We start from the raw sequence: 15,477 nt of genomic DNA, 5'->3' as shown, positions 1-15,477 counted from the left end.
GTTGTTTACTTATTTATTTATTTCATATTGAGCTGCATGAGCTGTTTGTCTATTTTGGAGATTAATCCCTTGCTGGTTGCTTCATTTGCAAATGTTTTCTCCCAGTCTGTGGGTTGTCTTTTTGTTTTGTTTGTGGTTTCCTTTGCTGTGCAAAAGTTTTTAAGTTTACTTAGGTCCCATTTGTTTATTTTTGTTTTTATTTTCTTTACTGTAGGCAGTGGATTAAAAAAGATCTTGCTGTGATTTATGTCAAAGAGCGTTCTGCCTACATTTCCCTCTAAGAGTTTTATAGTATCAGGTCCTACATTTGTGTGTGGCACTAGGGAGTGTTCCAGCTTCATTTGTTTGCATGTAGCTGTCATTTTCCCAGCACCACTTATTAAAAAGAGACTATCTTTTCTCCATCATATATTTTGGCCTCCTTTGTCATAGATCAGGTGACGCTAGGTGCGTGGATTTCTCTCTGGACTTCCTATCCTGTTCTGTTGATCTTTATTTCTGTTTCTGTGCCAGTAGCATACAGTTTTGATGAATGTAGCTTTCAAGTGTAGTCTGAAGTCAGGGAGCCTGATTTCTCCAGCTCCATTTCTCTTTCTCAAGATTGCTTTGGCTATTCGAGGCCTTCTGTGTTTCTATAGATGACTTCCCGGCAAAGACAGAACCATAAGGTACAGCACAGATTCGTAGGTTCTGTGCACTGAGAGCAGGGGAGGAGCTGGACTGGAAGAGGCAACAGGAAGGAGTTTTCAGGAGTGATGTTCTGGTTTGAATCTTGCACAATGGTGCATTTGTCAAAACTCAGAACTGAACATCACAAAGAGTGAATTTTAAAGTATAGAAACTAAAAATAAAAAATTAGAGAGCCACTGCTCTGGAGGAAACATCAAGAGAGCTGCTCCAAACTGAAGGAGACCAGGAAACATGAGACTATGTGATGAGTGGACCCAGAAACGTGGCTACACGTGATGTGCTCAGGGTAACCCTGGAAGGGGAATGTGGAGCAAGGGCTGCACAAGCTTATACACTTCTGAGCTGTGATGACCCTCTTGTGGTTTTGTAATAGGATGCCCCTGTTCTTAGGAGAAAAGGAGATTAATAGTGACACATTTGGGGAGCAGGGTTGAGGTGTTGCAAATTCCTTTCAAATATTGGGAGAGAGACATTCAGAGACAGAGACAGAGGCTGGCATGATGATACCTGGATTTTCACTGCTTAATTTTTCAAAATTTCTGTGCATTTTCAAATTTGTAATAGAAAGTACACATTTTTTTTTTTTAATGTCATGGGGAAAATAACTCTAGACATGTCCTAACATCTGGAACTGAAATTAAATTCTAAATTCCTAAGCCAAAATAATTCTACAGCATTTTCCAGTCACGCCTTCCAAACTAGAGGGATGTGTTTATTGTTAATAGACTCAGCATCTGCTTGGAAAGTTCTAGAAACCAAACCAAGAATGCATTTTGCTCACAGACTAGCTTCCATCCTTTGAAGGGGCTGCAAGGCACTGAGCAGGGAGCTCCTCCAGCTAAAGGGCCCGGTTGCTAGGCTCCCTGGGGGAGGACCCGCCAGGCCAGTGCCCCTAACCAGGAAGCAGGGGTGCTCCCCTCTCTCCCATGGAGTGGATGCTGGGGGGTTGCAGGAAGTGGGCAAGGTGGGAGCTGTTGTTTTCGTCCACTAGGTCGATCACTAGACACTAGCCTTCCACTGGATTCACCTTCACTTGGTGCTTCCAAATTTATAATGATTTTCTTTCTGAATTTTAAATGCTTGGAAAGAGCAATGGTTTTACTGTTTTATTTAAATTTCACCAGTGATTCCAAAGCCAGGAACATATAAACTATTGTCATCTCAAGTATGCAATTTGCAAATTTCTTTTTCTTGCAAACCACGATTATTCATCAGAAAATATGGGAACTTTTCTCTAAATGACCTCCCTTAAATCTCACACACACACACACACACACACAGGATTTTTGGAGGCATATTTATCCATAAACAGACACTAGTTGTCTGAGCATCACAGTTTGAATAATTTGAGCTGCACCCTCAGAGTCCTGGAGGCCCTGCCCAGATGGCTGAGAACCTGCTTTCTGGACCGAATGGACCCTGACATATCTTTTCTTAGCTCCCAGAGTAAACATCATGGGGTGAAATAAATTCACTTTCACTGACTCTCCTCTTAGGATTCTCTGTCGCTGTTTTTGCTTTTGGTTCTTGGCCAGGTTGGTTGGTGAGGGTGCCAGCTGGGCTCAGCTGAAACACCGAATGGCAGCTCAGGACCCTTAGGAGGTGGGGGTGAGATGGTGTGGGCGGGGGGCAGTGAGGGGGTAGATGGTGGGGGGGAGGAGCGGGGAGGGAGGCAGCAGGGGGAGGAGGTATTGGTGGGGAGGCACTAGGGTGCCTGTGAGAAAGGGATGGGGAGGATTTTAAACAAATGAGTGGGGAATGGAGCCCAGCTGAGACTGTCCTGACAACAGGGCTCCTGCCCCTCTGACCAGCCCGGGCCTCTCTAGTGGCTGGTGGCCTGTGGTGCCTCCTTGGTTCTGCTCTGGGAGAGGGACTGGCTGGAGAAATCCTCCCTGCTGCTGCTGCACAAGGGGGCAGTCAGGGGGTGAGCTTCCTCCTCTAGGGTGGCCCCCCAAATCCTTTGGGAACAGCAGTTCCTCCAAGGCTGAGGTGCATCGTCCCCCCAGGTCATAGTCCCTGGAGCACCACAGTTGGATCACCAGCAACATCAGAACACTGGACCCTCTCCCTTCCTCCACTGCCTCTGTCCCCTGATGCTCCCAGTGGAGCAGCCAGGCCACTCCGTCCAGCTGTGAGGACGTGTGGTCACTCCATCCAGCTGTGAGGACATGAGGCCATTCCATCCAGCTGTGGGGACGTGCGGCCACTCCTTCCAGCCGTGGGGATGTGAGGCCACTCTGCCCAGCCGTGGGGATGTGTGGTCACTCCGTCCTTTGGGGACGTGTGGTCACTCCATCCTGCTGTGGGGACGTGAGGCCACTCCGTCCAGCCATGAGGACATGAGGCCACTCCATCCTGCTGTGGGGATGTGAGGCCACTCCATCCAGCTGTGAGGATGTGTGGCCACTCCGTCCAGCCGTGGGGACGTGTGGCCACTCCGTCCTGCTGTGGGGACGTGTGGCCACTCTGTCCTGCTGTGGGGACGTGTGGTCACTCTTTCCAGCTGTGGGGACGTGTGGCCACTCCGTCCAGTTGTGAGGAGATGAGGCCATTCCGTCCAGCTGTGGGGACGTGTGGTCACTCCGTCCAGCTGTGAGGAGATGAGGCCATTCCGTCCAGCTGTGGGGACGTGTGGTCACGCCTTCCAGCTGTGGGGATGTGTGGCCACTCCATCCAGCTGTGAGGAGATGAGGCCATTCTGTCCAGCTGTGGGAACGTGTGGCCACTCTGTCCAGCTGTGAGGAGATGAGGCCATTCCGTCCAGCTGTGGGGACGTGTGGTCACTCCATCCAGCTGTGAGGAGATGAGGCCATTCCGTCCAGCTGTGGGGACGTGTGGTCACTCCTTCCAGCTGTGGGGATGTGTGGCCACTCCATCCAGCTGTGAGGAGATGAGGCCATTCCGTCCAGCTGTGGGAACGTGTGGCCACTCTGTCCAGCTGTGAGGAGATGAGGCCATTCCGTCCAGCTGTGGGGACGTGTGGTCACTCCATCCAGCTGTGAGGAGATGAGGCCATTCCGTCCAGCTGTGGGGACGTGTGGCCACTCCGTCCAGCTGTGGGGACGTGTGGCCACTCTGTCCAGCTGTGAGGAGATGAGGCCATTCCGTCCAGCTGTGGGGACGTGTGGTCACTCCTTCCAGCTGTGGGGATGTGTGGCCACTCCATCCAGCTGTGAGGAGATGAGGCCATTCCGTCCAGCTGTGGGAACGTGTGGCCACTCTGTCCAGCTGTGAGGAGATGAGGCCATTCCGTCCAGCTGTGGGGACGTGTGGTCACTCCATCCAGCTGTGAGGAGATGAGGCCATTCCGTCCAGCTGTGGGGACGTGTGGCCACTCCGTCCAGCTGTGGGGACGTGTGGCCACTCTGTCCAGCTGTGAGGAGATGAGGCCATTCCGTCCTGCTGTGGGGATGTGTGGTCACTCCATCCTGCTGTGGGGACATGTGGTCACTCTGTCCTGCTGTGGGGACGTGTGGTCACTCCGTCCAGCTGTGAGGACATGTCCCTCCTGGGGCCTCACCCAGTGCCAGGTGCCTCCCTCTCTTCCCGGAACTGCCTCCACCTGAGAGCCTCCTACTCCACTGACTTGCCCTGTGAGGGGCGTGAGGCTCCTCATCCTGGTGGAGACGCTTGCTTTCAGAGCAAATCCAGGCAGTTTTGGGAGTTCACAAGAAGCAGGTGTGAAGTGTGATGTGAGTAATGTAAGTGCATTAACACATTTCCAGTTTGATATGGAATTATTTCTCTGATATGTAACAAGCCAACAGGACCAAGAGTCGTTGGCTGCAGGCCCAGTCTGTGTTCACAGCTTACAAAAACACTTGCTTTCCTTTAATTCCCAACAGCATCTCCTGTGTTTGCATTCATTACTTTCATAGGAAAACCGGGCCACAGCCCAGCTCTGCAGCAGACTTCTAGAGAGTACTTCACTCTCTGTTCTCCTAAAGCAGCTGGATTCAGCCACTAAACTCAAGTCCCAGGAAGGAGCGCCATGCAGAGATGAGTGCAGACCTCATGAGCAATTCCAGGTCCATTCAAGGGGAGGTTTGCTCATTCCTCACACTGAAGACCCGACACAGCAGCCCGTGGTCTCCTCATCAGTCTCCTGCTCTGTTGAGTTTTCTGATGCAACAGCAAGTCTGGACCAGGGGGGATAAAGCCCCTTTCTGTGACCCAGCCCAGGCTCCACTGCAGCCAGGAGTGGGTGTCGCCCTGGGAGAGGCCAGGGCCACCGGGGCCATGTGGTGTCACACAGGTTGACCCCTATGTCCTGAAGGCCTGGGCCCTGTGGACACAACTCTTCCTCCTGAGGGCGTTTGCTGGGTGCCTGCAGGGGCCTGGGGAGGCATGGGCAGGGAGGCCGGTGGGTGCTTAGGCTGCTGCCCTGCCCCAAGACCACATGCCATCGATAGTGCCCTCCCGGGTCATTGCACAACGGCCATGCCCTGTAGAACCTCCACCGTCCCACAAACACCCTTCCTGCTCACCTTTTGCTCAGTGGCGACAGAACCAAAGGAACCCCCTGTTGTGTGGAGAACATGGCCCTGGTCCAGAACCAAGTCACCCCAGCATCCTTCTGGCAGGGTGCCTGGGGCCCAGGTCTGCGACACTAATGCCTCTTTCCTCTTTCACCTGCCCATCCTGGGGGATGCCCAGTAGGGGAGTCTGCCCACTGCACTGACTGCCATGTTGGAAGAGGCCAGGTGGCCAAGGCTGGGTCACCCTAGGAGGGGTCTGCCTGCCGGGACCTTGTTCCCTGAACTGGGAGTGGACAGGATGGGGGACCCTTCTGGGTCTCAAGTTCATATAAGTGAGGAAGGAAATAAACCTGAAAATTCACGGGTGGTCCTTCACCGTGTGGAATAAGAGCAAGAAACCATGAGAAGTAGCTGGATATTAGCCAGCGAGAGTGAACAGGCCCCAAAACAGGATGGTGTTGGCTGAAGAATTGATCGGAGCGCTAGGGGATCACACAGGGGCACTTGGAGGCAGAACAGAGGGGAAGAGCTGGAAGGGGAGTGGGCTGAGTGTGGGCGACAACTCAGTTCCAGGAAACAGAAGTGTCAGGATGAAACACACAGCAGAAGATCTAATGAAATAAGGAAAACACACTTGCTTCAACTACAGAAAGGTGAACGTCCTGCCCTCACAGCGTGTGTAGAAGAGCCAGTGGCATGTAGAAGGACACGGCCGTGAGGGTGCTTGGGCCTGGATATTTTGGGGTGATGTGTGGACATTCCAGAGGGAGAGAGCAGATTCTCCAAACCAACAAGAGCCAGGTTCACAGCATGGTCTGGCTTAGGGGGTGCAGCGGGCTGATCTGACTTCTATGACCATGAAATGATCATCACGGTAAGTTTAGTGAACACCATCATCTCATGCGTGTGTGCATCCTCAGTCGCTTCAGTCATGTCTGACTCTTTGCAACCCTGTGGACTGTAGCCCGCCAGGCTCTTCTGTCCATGGGATTCTCCAGGCAAGAATACTGGAGTGGGTTGCCATGCCTTCCTCCAGGGGATCTTCCCCACTGAGGAATCGAACCCACATCTCTTATGTCTCATACAGACACACAATTAAAGAAATAGAAAAAAGGCTCAGCCACAGGCTGTCTCCAGCAATGCAGGATGTAGCGCCGGGTGCATGACCCCCAGTAAAGCCCTCTGCCCACCTGTCTCCCACCACATGGAGCTCTCTGCCCCTTGGGGCTGAGAGACCCCACCCTTTCCCCAAGCTGAAGCCGGAGGGCCCTGAGGTACCAGCCAGATGTCGTCTCACAAGGGACCCTTGGTGACCCAGGGCAACGGGGCTCCTGCTGGCATCAGGGCAGCTGACACAGTGGAGTTGGCAGAGCTGGGAGCCTGGGTAGAGAAGACGGGCAAGCGGGCAATCAGCAATCCAACCAAGGCTGAAGAGGAGCAGGCATACCCAGGGCCTCAGGAGGCGAAGGAGGAGGTGCGGGCCCCTGCAGGCCCACCATGCCATGGAGGAGGAGGAGGAGCTTGTGCACGAGGTCTGGGAGGGGTGCTGGAGGGCCATCCCGTATGACGTGCTCCAGACTGCCTGAAGGACAGCGACTGCCTGTTGCACGGCCACCGGCCACCATGCCCCCCTTCCGGGCCTGCTTCAAGAGCATCATCTTCTGCATCTGCACGGGGACTGGCAACATCTGGACCCTCCTGCGTGGCTTTGTGCTGTTTCTGTTTCTGGGAATCCTGACCACGCTCTCAGACCACACATGTACTTCACGCTCCCCCTTCAGGAGAAGGTGGTGTTTGGGATGTTCCTCCTGGGAGTGGTGCTCGGCCTCAGCTTCTCCTGGCTATTTCACACCGTCTACTGTCATTCAGGGAAAGTCTCTTGGACTTTCTCAGAACTGGATTATGCAGGGATTGCCCTCCTGATTATGGGGAGCTTTGGCCCCTGGCTCTACTACTCCTTCTACTGCCCCCCACAGCCATGGCTCATCTACATCCATCGTCTGTGTTCTGGGCATCTCTGCCATCATCGTGGCACGGTGGGACCAGTTCACCACTCCTAAGCACCGGCAGACAAGAGCAGGAGTGTTCCTGGGGCTTAGCTTGAGTGGCATCATGCCTACCACGCAGTTCACAATCACAGAAGACTTCATCAGGGCCACCATGGTGGCCCAGACGGCTGGTTCTTCCTCATGGCTCTGATGTACATCGCCAGAGCCGGCCTCTATGCCGCATGCGTTCCCGAGCGCTTCTTCCCTGGAAAATTCGACATATGCTTCCAGTCTCATCAGATCTTCCATGTCCTGGTAGTGGAAGCTGCCTTCACCCACTTCTATGGTGTCTCCAACCTTCAGGAGTTCCGATACAGCCTGGAAGAGGGCTGTACTGATGACTCTCTCCTCTGAGCCGCCCCCTGAGGGTGCAGGAGAACTTCCCAAGTGCTTTTAAAATAACTTCTTTGGTGAAGTGAGAGGAAGAGTCTGAGTTGCCTGTTTCTAGAAGAAACCTCTTAGAGAATTCAGTACCGACCACGCTTCAGCCCACTTCACACTCACTGGGCAATAAACTCTCCATTTCCTCCCCGAGAAAGGTGGGGGAGGGCAGGTGTGGCCACCCTGCCCCCGGCTGCCCCCTTGGCCAGGCACCTGCTGTCCCCTCCCAGAGACAGGGCTGCGAAGCTCACCGTGAGCTCTGAGCCCTCCTCCCAGCATTCTGGGGAAAAGAGATGGGCTGGGACTCTTCAGAAATTCTGTTTCTGGAAGAAACTGTCCCTCCCTCACCCCATCCTGACTTTGTAACCTGGCTTATAACAGGCCATCCATTTTTGTGGCATGCTTTTCAAAACCAGTTATAACCTGGGCCCATCTTTCTAGGGCCTGGGCCTGCTCACAAACCAGGAAGAACAAAGCCATCAACTTTTACACAGCCTGGCTAACCATGGAAGTGTGTCCAGGTTTCAGAAAACTTGAGTTTTGATTTTTTTTTTCTTGGCAGAGTAATGTAAAATTAAAGTGGGGAAAGATACTTAATATTTAATACCAAGCTTTAAAAAGAAACCTGCTATCATTGCTTATGCAACTTGATGCAAAGACTACGATGATAATAAAAGAGTACAGGAGGCAAAAAAGAAAAAAAGAAAGAAATAGAAAACAAATTTCCTGGTGATAAGAACTCTTAGGATTTATTCTTAAGAACTTTCATTATATAATGTACAGGAGCGTTAATGTGTTTCTCATGTTGTACATCACATCTCTGGTACTTATTTGTCTTATAACTGGAAGTTTGTACCTTTTGACCGCCTCCATCCAATCCCCCTTCCCCGCCCACCTTGGGTAACCACCAACCTGATCACTTATCCTCGAGCCTGTTTGTTTTTGAAATATAATTGACCTACAGCACTACGTTAGTTCCTGTTAACACAAAGTAGTGATCGATGTTTCTATACATTTCAAACTGATCACCATGATAAGTCTAGTTACAATCTGTCACCATACAAAGATACTACATAGTTACTGACTATATTCCCAACACCCTACATTTCATCGTTGTTATTTAGTCACTAAGTCATGTCCAACTCTGCAACCTCAAGGACTGTAGCCCACCAGGCTCCTCTGTCTGTGGGATTTCCCAGGCAAGAATACTGGAGTGGGTTGCCATTTCCTTCTCCAGGGGATCTTTCTGATCCAGGGATCAAACCTGGGTCTCCTACACTGGCAGGCAGTTTGCTTACTGCTGAGCCACCTTGGGAAACCCCTACATTGCATACTGCAACTCATTTATTCTGCAACCAGAAATTTGTGCCTCTTAAGGGCTCCAAAATCACTGCAGATGGTGACTGCAGCCATGAAATTAAAAGACGCTTACTCCTTGGAAGGAAAGTTATGACCAACCTAGATAGCATATTCAAAAGCAGAGACATTACTTTGCCAACAAAGGTCCGGCTAGTCAAGGCTATGGTTTTTCCTGTGGTCATGTATGGATGTGAGAGTTGGACTGTGAAGAAGGCTGAGCGCCGAAGAATTGATGCTTTTGAACTGTGGTGTTGGAGAAGACTCTTGAGAGTCCCTTGCACTGCAAGGAGATCCAACCAGTCCATTCTGAAGGAGATCAGCCCTGGGATTTCTTTGGAGGGAATGATGCTGAAGCTGAAACTCCAGTACTTTGGCCACCTCATGCGAAGAGTTGACTCATTGGAAAAGACTCTGATGCTGGAAGGGATTGGGGGCAGGAGGAGAAGGGGACGACAGAGGATGATATGGCTGGATGGCATCACTGACTTGATGGACGTGGGTCTGGGTGAACTCCGTGAGTTGGTGATAGACAGGGAGGCCTGGTGTGCTGTAATTCATGGGGTCGCAAAGAGGCGGACACAACTGAAGTGAACTGAACTGAATCTCCCTCAACTCGTTCTCTCCTCTGCCCACCTCCCCTGCTCTGGCAACCACTTGCTTGTTCTTTGTGTCTATAACTGCTTCGGTTTTGTTATGTTTGATCATTTGTTTTTTAGATTCCACATATAAGCAAAATTATACAACTGTTTTTCTATGTCTGCCTTCTTTTACTTAGCAAAATATCCCCAGGGTCCTTCCATACTGTGCCAAATGGCAAGTTTTTGTTCTTTTTTATGGCTGAGTAATATTCCATCACAAACACACACAGACACACCACACGTTCTTTATCCGTTCATCTATTGATGACCACTTGAGTTGCTTCCATAGCTTGACTATTGTAAGTAATACTGCAATAAACACAAGGGTGCATGTGCCTTTTCAAATTAGTGTTCTTTTTCTTTAGATAAATACCGAGGAGTAGAATTCCTGGATCATATTCTAATTTTTAAAGGACCCTCCATGCACTTCTCTGTAGCATTTGCACAAACTGACACCCCCATCAACATGTAGGAGGGTCCCTTTTCTTCACATTCTCACCCACACTGATATTTGTTGTCTTTTTTATGATAGGCATTCTGACAGGTGTGAGGTGGTATCTGGTTGTAGTTTTGATTTGCATGTCTCTGATGATCAGAGATGAGCATCTTTTCCTGTGTCTCTTGTCCATTTGCATGTCTTCATTGGAAAAATGTCTATTCAGATCCTCTGCCTGCTTCTCAATTGCGTTGCTTGCTTCTTTGCTATTCAGTTGTATAATGTCTTCGTATATTTTGGAATATTAACCCCTTATTGGATATATTGTTTGCAAATATCTTCTCCCAGTCAGTAGGCAGCCTTTTCATTTTGTTCATAGTTTCTGTCACTGTGCAAAAATTTTTTAGTTTGATGTGAACTCATTTGTTTCTTTTTGCTTTGGTTACCCTTGCCTGAGGAGACATATCAAAAAAAAAATTACTACTAAGGACCTATGTCAAGGAGCATTCTGACTGTTTTCTTGTAGAAGTTTTCTGTTTTCAGGTCTTACACTTAAGTCTTTAATCCATGGAATTTACAGTCCATGGGATTCTCCAGGCCAGAATACTGGAGTGGGTAGCCTTTCCCTTCTCCAGGGGATCTTTCCAACCCAGGGATCAAACCCAGGTCTCCAGCATTGCAGGTGGATTCTTTATCAGCAGAGCCACAAGGGAAGCCCAAGCATACTGGAGTGGGTAGTCTATCCCTTCTCCTGCAGATCTTCCCGACCCAGGAATCAAACCGGGGTCTCCTGCATTGCAGGAGGATTCTTTACCAACTGAGCTATCAGAGAAGCCCCTTAATCCATTTTGAGTTTAGTTTTTTTTAATATAGTGTAAGAAAAGGTGCTTCAATTTGATTCTTTTGCATGTAACTATCCAGTTTTCCCAACACCATTTATAGAAGAGGCTATCTTTTCTTCACTGCATACTCTTGCCTCCTATGTCAAAGCTTAATAGCCCAGAAAAGCATGGGTTTGCTTCTGGGCTCTCTATTCTGCTGCACTGCTCTGTGTCTCTTTTTGTGCTGGTATCAAACTTTTTTGATTACTGTAGCTTTGTAGTATAGTTTGAAATCAGGGCACATGGTTCCTCCAGCTTTGTTCTTTCTCAAGATTGTTTTGGCTGTTTGGGGTCTTTCATGTTTCCATACAAATTTTAGGATAATTTTAGTTCTGTGAAAATTGCCATTGGCATTTTGCCAGGTATTGCACTGAATCTGTAGATTGCTTGGTAGACTGGGCATCTTAACAATATTAATTCTTCCAGTCCATGAACACAGTGTGCCTCTCCATCTGTTTGTGCTATCTTCCAAGTTTCTTTCATTAGTGTCTTTTGGTTTCCTGAATATAAGTGTTTTACCTCCTTAGATTTATTCCTATGCTTTTTATCCCTTTTGATGTAAATTGTAAATAAGACTGCTTTCTTAATTTCTCTTTCTGATACTTTGCTGTTGAATATAAAATATAACTGATTTCTGTATATTAATTTTGTATCCTGAAACTTTACTGATCTCATTGATGACCTCTAGTAGCTTTTTGGTGGCATCTTTAAGATTTTCCATGTATAGTATCATGTCATCTGCAAGCAGTAATAGTTTTACTTCTTTGTTTCCAATTTGGATTCTTTTTCTTTCTTTTTCTCATCTGATAGCTGTGGCTAGGACTTTCAACTTTATGTTGAAGAAAGGTAGTGAGACTGGGCAGCCTTGTCTTGTTCCTGATCTTAGAGAAAATGCTTTCATCTGAGTATTATGGTAGCTGTGGGTTTGGTATGTATGGCTTTTATTATGTTGAGATATGTTCTCTCTATACCCACTGTGTTGAGGGTTTGTTAAATCATAAATCATTGCTGAATTTTGTCAAAACCTTTTTATGGATCTACTGAGATGATCATATGATTTTTATTTTTTAGTTCGCTAATGTGGCATATCGTATTAATTGTTAGTGGATATAAAGACATCCTTGCATCCCTGGAATAAATTACCCTTGATCACTGTGTATGATTCTTCTCATGTATTTCTGAATTTAGTTTGCTAGTGTTTTGTTGGGGAGAAGGCAATGGCACCCCACTCCAGTACTGTTGCCCAGAAAATCCCATGAATGGAGGAACCTGGTAGGCTGCAGTCCATGGGGTCACTAAGAGTCAGACACGACTTAGCGACTTCACTTTCACTTTCCACTTTCATGCATTGGAGAAGGAAATGGCAACCCACTCCAGTGTTCTTGCCTGGAGAATCCCATGGACGGAGAAACCTGGTAGGCTGCAGTCCATGGGGTTGCACAGAGTCAGACACGACTGAAGCGACTTAGCAGCAGCAGCAACAGTGTTTTGTTGAGGATTTCTGCATCTATGTTCATCAGTGAGATTGGTCTGTAATTTTCTTTTTTGGTGATATCTTTGTCTAGTTTTGGTATCAGTGTAACGTTGGCCTTGTAGAATGAGCTCAGAAGTATTCCTTCCTATGCAATATTTTTGGAAATAACTTGAGAAGGAGAGATACTCTCTAATGTGTAGAGGATCACCTGTGAAGCTGTCTGGCCTTGGACTTTTGTTTGCCAATTGTTTGTTTGTTTTCCTGATTCTATTTCATTATTGTGGGACTTACCTGGTGGTCCAGTGGCTAAGAATCTGCCTTGCAGTGCAGGGGACACTGGTTCAATTACTGGTCAGGGAACTAAGATCCCACATACTGCAGAGCAACTAAGCCCCCATGCCACAAATAAGACCCCACAAAAAATAATTAAATACTCAAATAAGTAAATAAATATAAAAAATTTCATTATTGGTTATTTGTGTGATCATATTTTTTCTTTCATCCTAGTTCAGTCTTGGGAGGTTGTGTATTTTTATAAATTTGTTTATTTCTTCTAGGTTGTCCATTTTATTGACATAATTTCATCACAGTAATCCAATACCCCAACCACTAAGGCCAAAGAAGCTGAAGTTGAATGGTTCTATGAAGACCTACTAGAACTAATGCTAAAAAAGATGTCCTTTTCATCATAGGGGACTGGGATGCAAAAGTAGGGTCAAGAGATCCCACCAAGTTCTGGCCTTGGAGTACAAAATGAAGCAGGGCAAAGGCTAACAGAGTTTTGCCAAGAGAATGCACTGGTCATAGCAAACACCTTCTTCCAACAACACAAGAGATAACTCTACACATGGACATCACCAGATGGTCAATACCGAAATCAGATTGATTATGTTCTTTGCAGCCAAAGATGGAGAAGCTCTATACAATCAGCAAAAACAAGACCCAGAGCTGACTGTGGCTCAGATCATGAACTCCTTATTGCCAAATTCAGACTTAAGTTGAAGAAAGTAGGGAAAACCACTAGACCATTCAGGTATGACCTAAATCAAATCCCTAATGATTATACAGTGGAAGTGACAAATAGATTCAAGGGATTAGATCTGATGGAGTCCCTGAAGAACTATGGATGGAGTTCGTAACATTGTACAGGAGGCCGTGATCAAAATCATACCCAAGTAACAGAAATGCAAAGAGGCAAAATGGTTGTCTGAGGAGGCCTTACAAATAGCTGTGAAAAGAAGAGAAGTTCAAGGCAAAGGAGAAAAGGAAAGCTATATCTACCTGAATGCAGAGTTCCAAAGAATAGCAAGGAGAGATAAGAAAGCCTTCCTCAGTGATCAATGCAAAGAAATAGAGGAAAACAATAGAATGGGAAAGACTAGAGATCTCTTCAAGAAAATTAGAGATACCAAGGGAATATCTCATGCAAAGATGGACACAATAAAGGACAGAAATGGTATGGACCTAACAGAAGCAGAAGATATTAAGAGGTGGCAAGAATACACAGAAGAACTGTACAAAAAAGAGCTTCATGACCCAGATAACCACAATGATGTGATCACTCACCTAGAGCCAGACATCTTGGAGTGCAAAGTCAAGTGGGCCTTAGAAAGCATCACCACCAACAAAGCTAGTGGAAGTGATGGAATTCCAGCTGAGCTATTTCAAATCTTAAAAGATGATGCTGTGAAAATGCTGCACTCAATATGCCAGCAAATTTGGAAAACTCAGCAGTGGCCACAGGACTAGAAAAGATCAGTTTTTATTCCAGTCCCAAAGAAGGGCAATGCCAAAGAATGTGCAAACTAATGCACAATTGCACTCATTTAATATGCTAGCAAAGTAATGCTCAAAATCCTTCAAGCTAGGGTTCAATAGTATGTGAACCGAGAATTTCCAGACACACAAACTGGATTTAGAAAAGGCAGAGGAACCGGAGATCAAATTGCCAACATCCGTTGGATCATACAAAAACCAAGAGAATTCTAGAAAAACATCTCCTTCTGCTTCATTGACTACATTAAAGCCTTTGACCATGTGGATCACAACAAACTGTGGAAAATTCTTCAAGAGATGGGAATACCAGACCACCTTACCTGCCTCCTGAGAAATCTATACAGGTCAAGAAGCAACAATTAGAACTGAACATGGAACAACAGACTGGTTCCAAATTGGGAAAGGAGTAAATCAAGGCTGTATAGTGTCACCCTGCTTATTTAACTTCTATGCAGAGTGAAGGGGATGACAGAAGATGAGATAGTTGGATGGCATCACCGTCTGGATGGACACAAGTTTGAGCAAGCTCTGGGAATTGGTGATGGACAGGGAAGCTTGGCATGCTGCAGTTCATGGGGTCTCAAAGAGCCGGACATGACTGAGCTACTTAACTGAACTTATTGTATTAATCCTATGATCTTCTGTATTTCTGTGGTATTGCTTGAAACTTCTCCTTTTTAATTTCTGATTTTATTGATCTGGACCCCCCGCCCTTGTTTTCTTGATGAGTTTGGCTAAAGGTTTATAAATTTACTTTATGTTTTCAAAGAATAAGCTCTTAGCTTCATTGATCTTTTCTATTGTTTGCACAGACTCTAAGAAACTATACATATATATATATATATACACACACACACAGATTCACTGTATTTCTATATACTAGCAATGAAAAATTATAAACTAAAGTTAAATATTTAAAACAGTATGGAAAATATGAAATATTTCAGGGTAAGTCTGACCAAAATTTGTAAACCTGTACACTGAGAACTCTGAAACATTTTGAAAGAAAATAAATAACTCATAAATAGATGGAGAGATACACCTTGTTCACAGGTCAAATGACCTGATATTGTCAAGCTGTCAATTATCTTCAAATTAAGCAATCGATTCTACACCATCCTAATCAAGCCAGAGAACACTTTTTTGGTGTGTGTAAAATTACCAGCTGACTCTAAAATTCATATAGAAATTGAAAAAGGACTTAAATACTCAAAGCAACTTTGAAAAGAAGAACAATGTTGGAGGACCACCACAATTTTAAGACATGATAAGGCTACAGTCATCAAAACAGCATGGCACTGGAATAAAGATATACA

The 15,477-nt window shown here is 46.7% G+C and overlaps 1 pseudogene; it reads left to right on the top strand.

Annotated features, from left to right (window-relative positions):
• Positions 1-6,340: 6,340 nt before the first annotated feature.
• LOC109561214 (adiponectin receptor protein 1 pseudogene) lies at positions 6,341-7,964 on the top strand (annotated as a pseudogene).
• Positions 7,965-15,477: the final 7,513 nt, after the last annotated feature.

Source organism: Bos indicus, chromosome 1 (assembly GCF_029378745.1).
Source record: "Bos indicus isolate NIAB-ARS_2022 breed Sahiwal x Tharparkar chromosome 1, NIAB-ARS_B.indTharparkar_mat_pri_1.0, whole genome shotgun sequence".
NCBI lineage: Eukaryota > Metazoa > Chordata > Mammalia > Artiodactyla > Bovidae > Bos > Bos indicus.
This window is presented reverse-complemented; position numbering and strand designations above follow the sequence as displayed.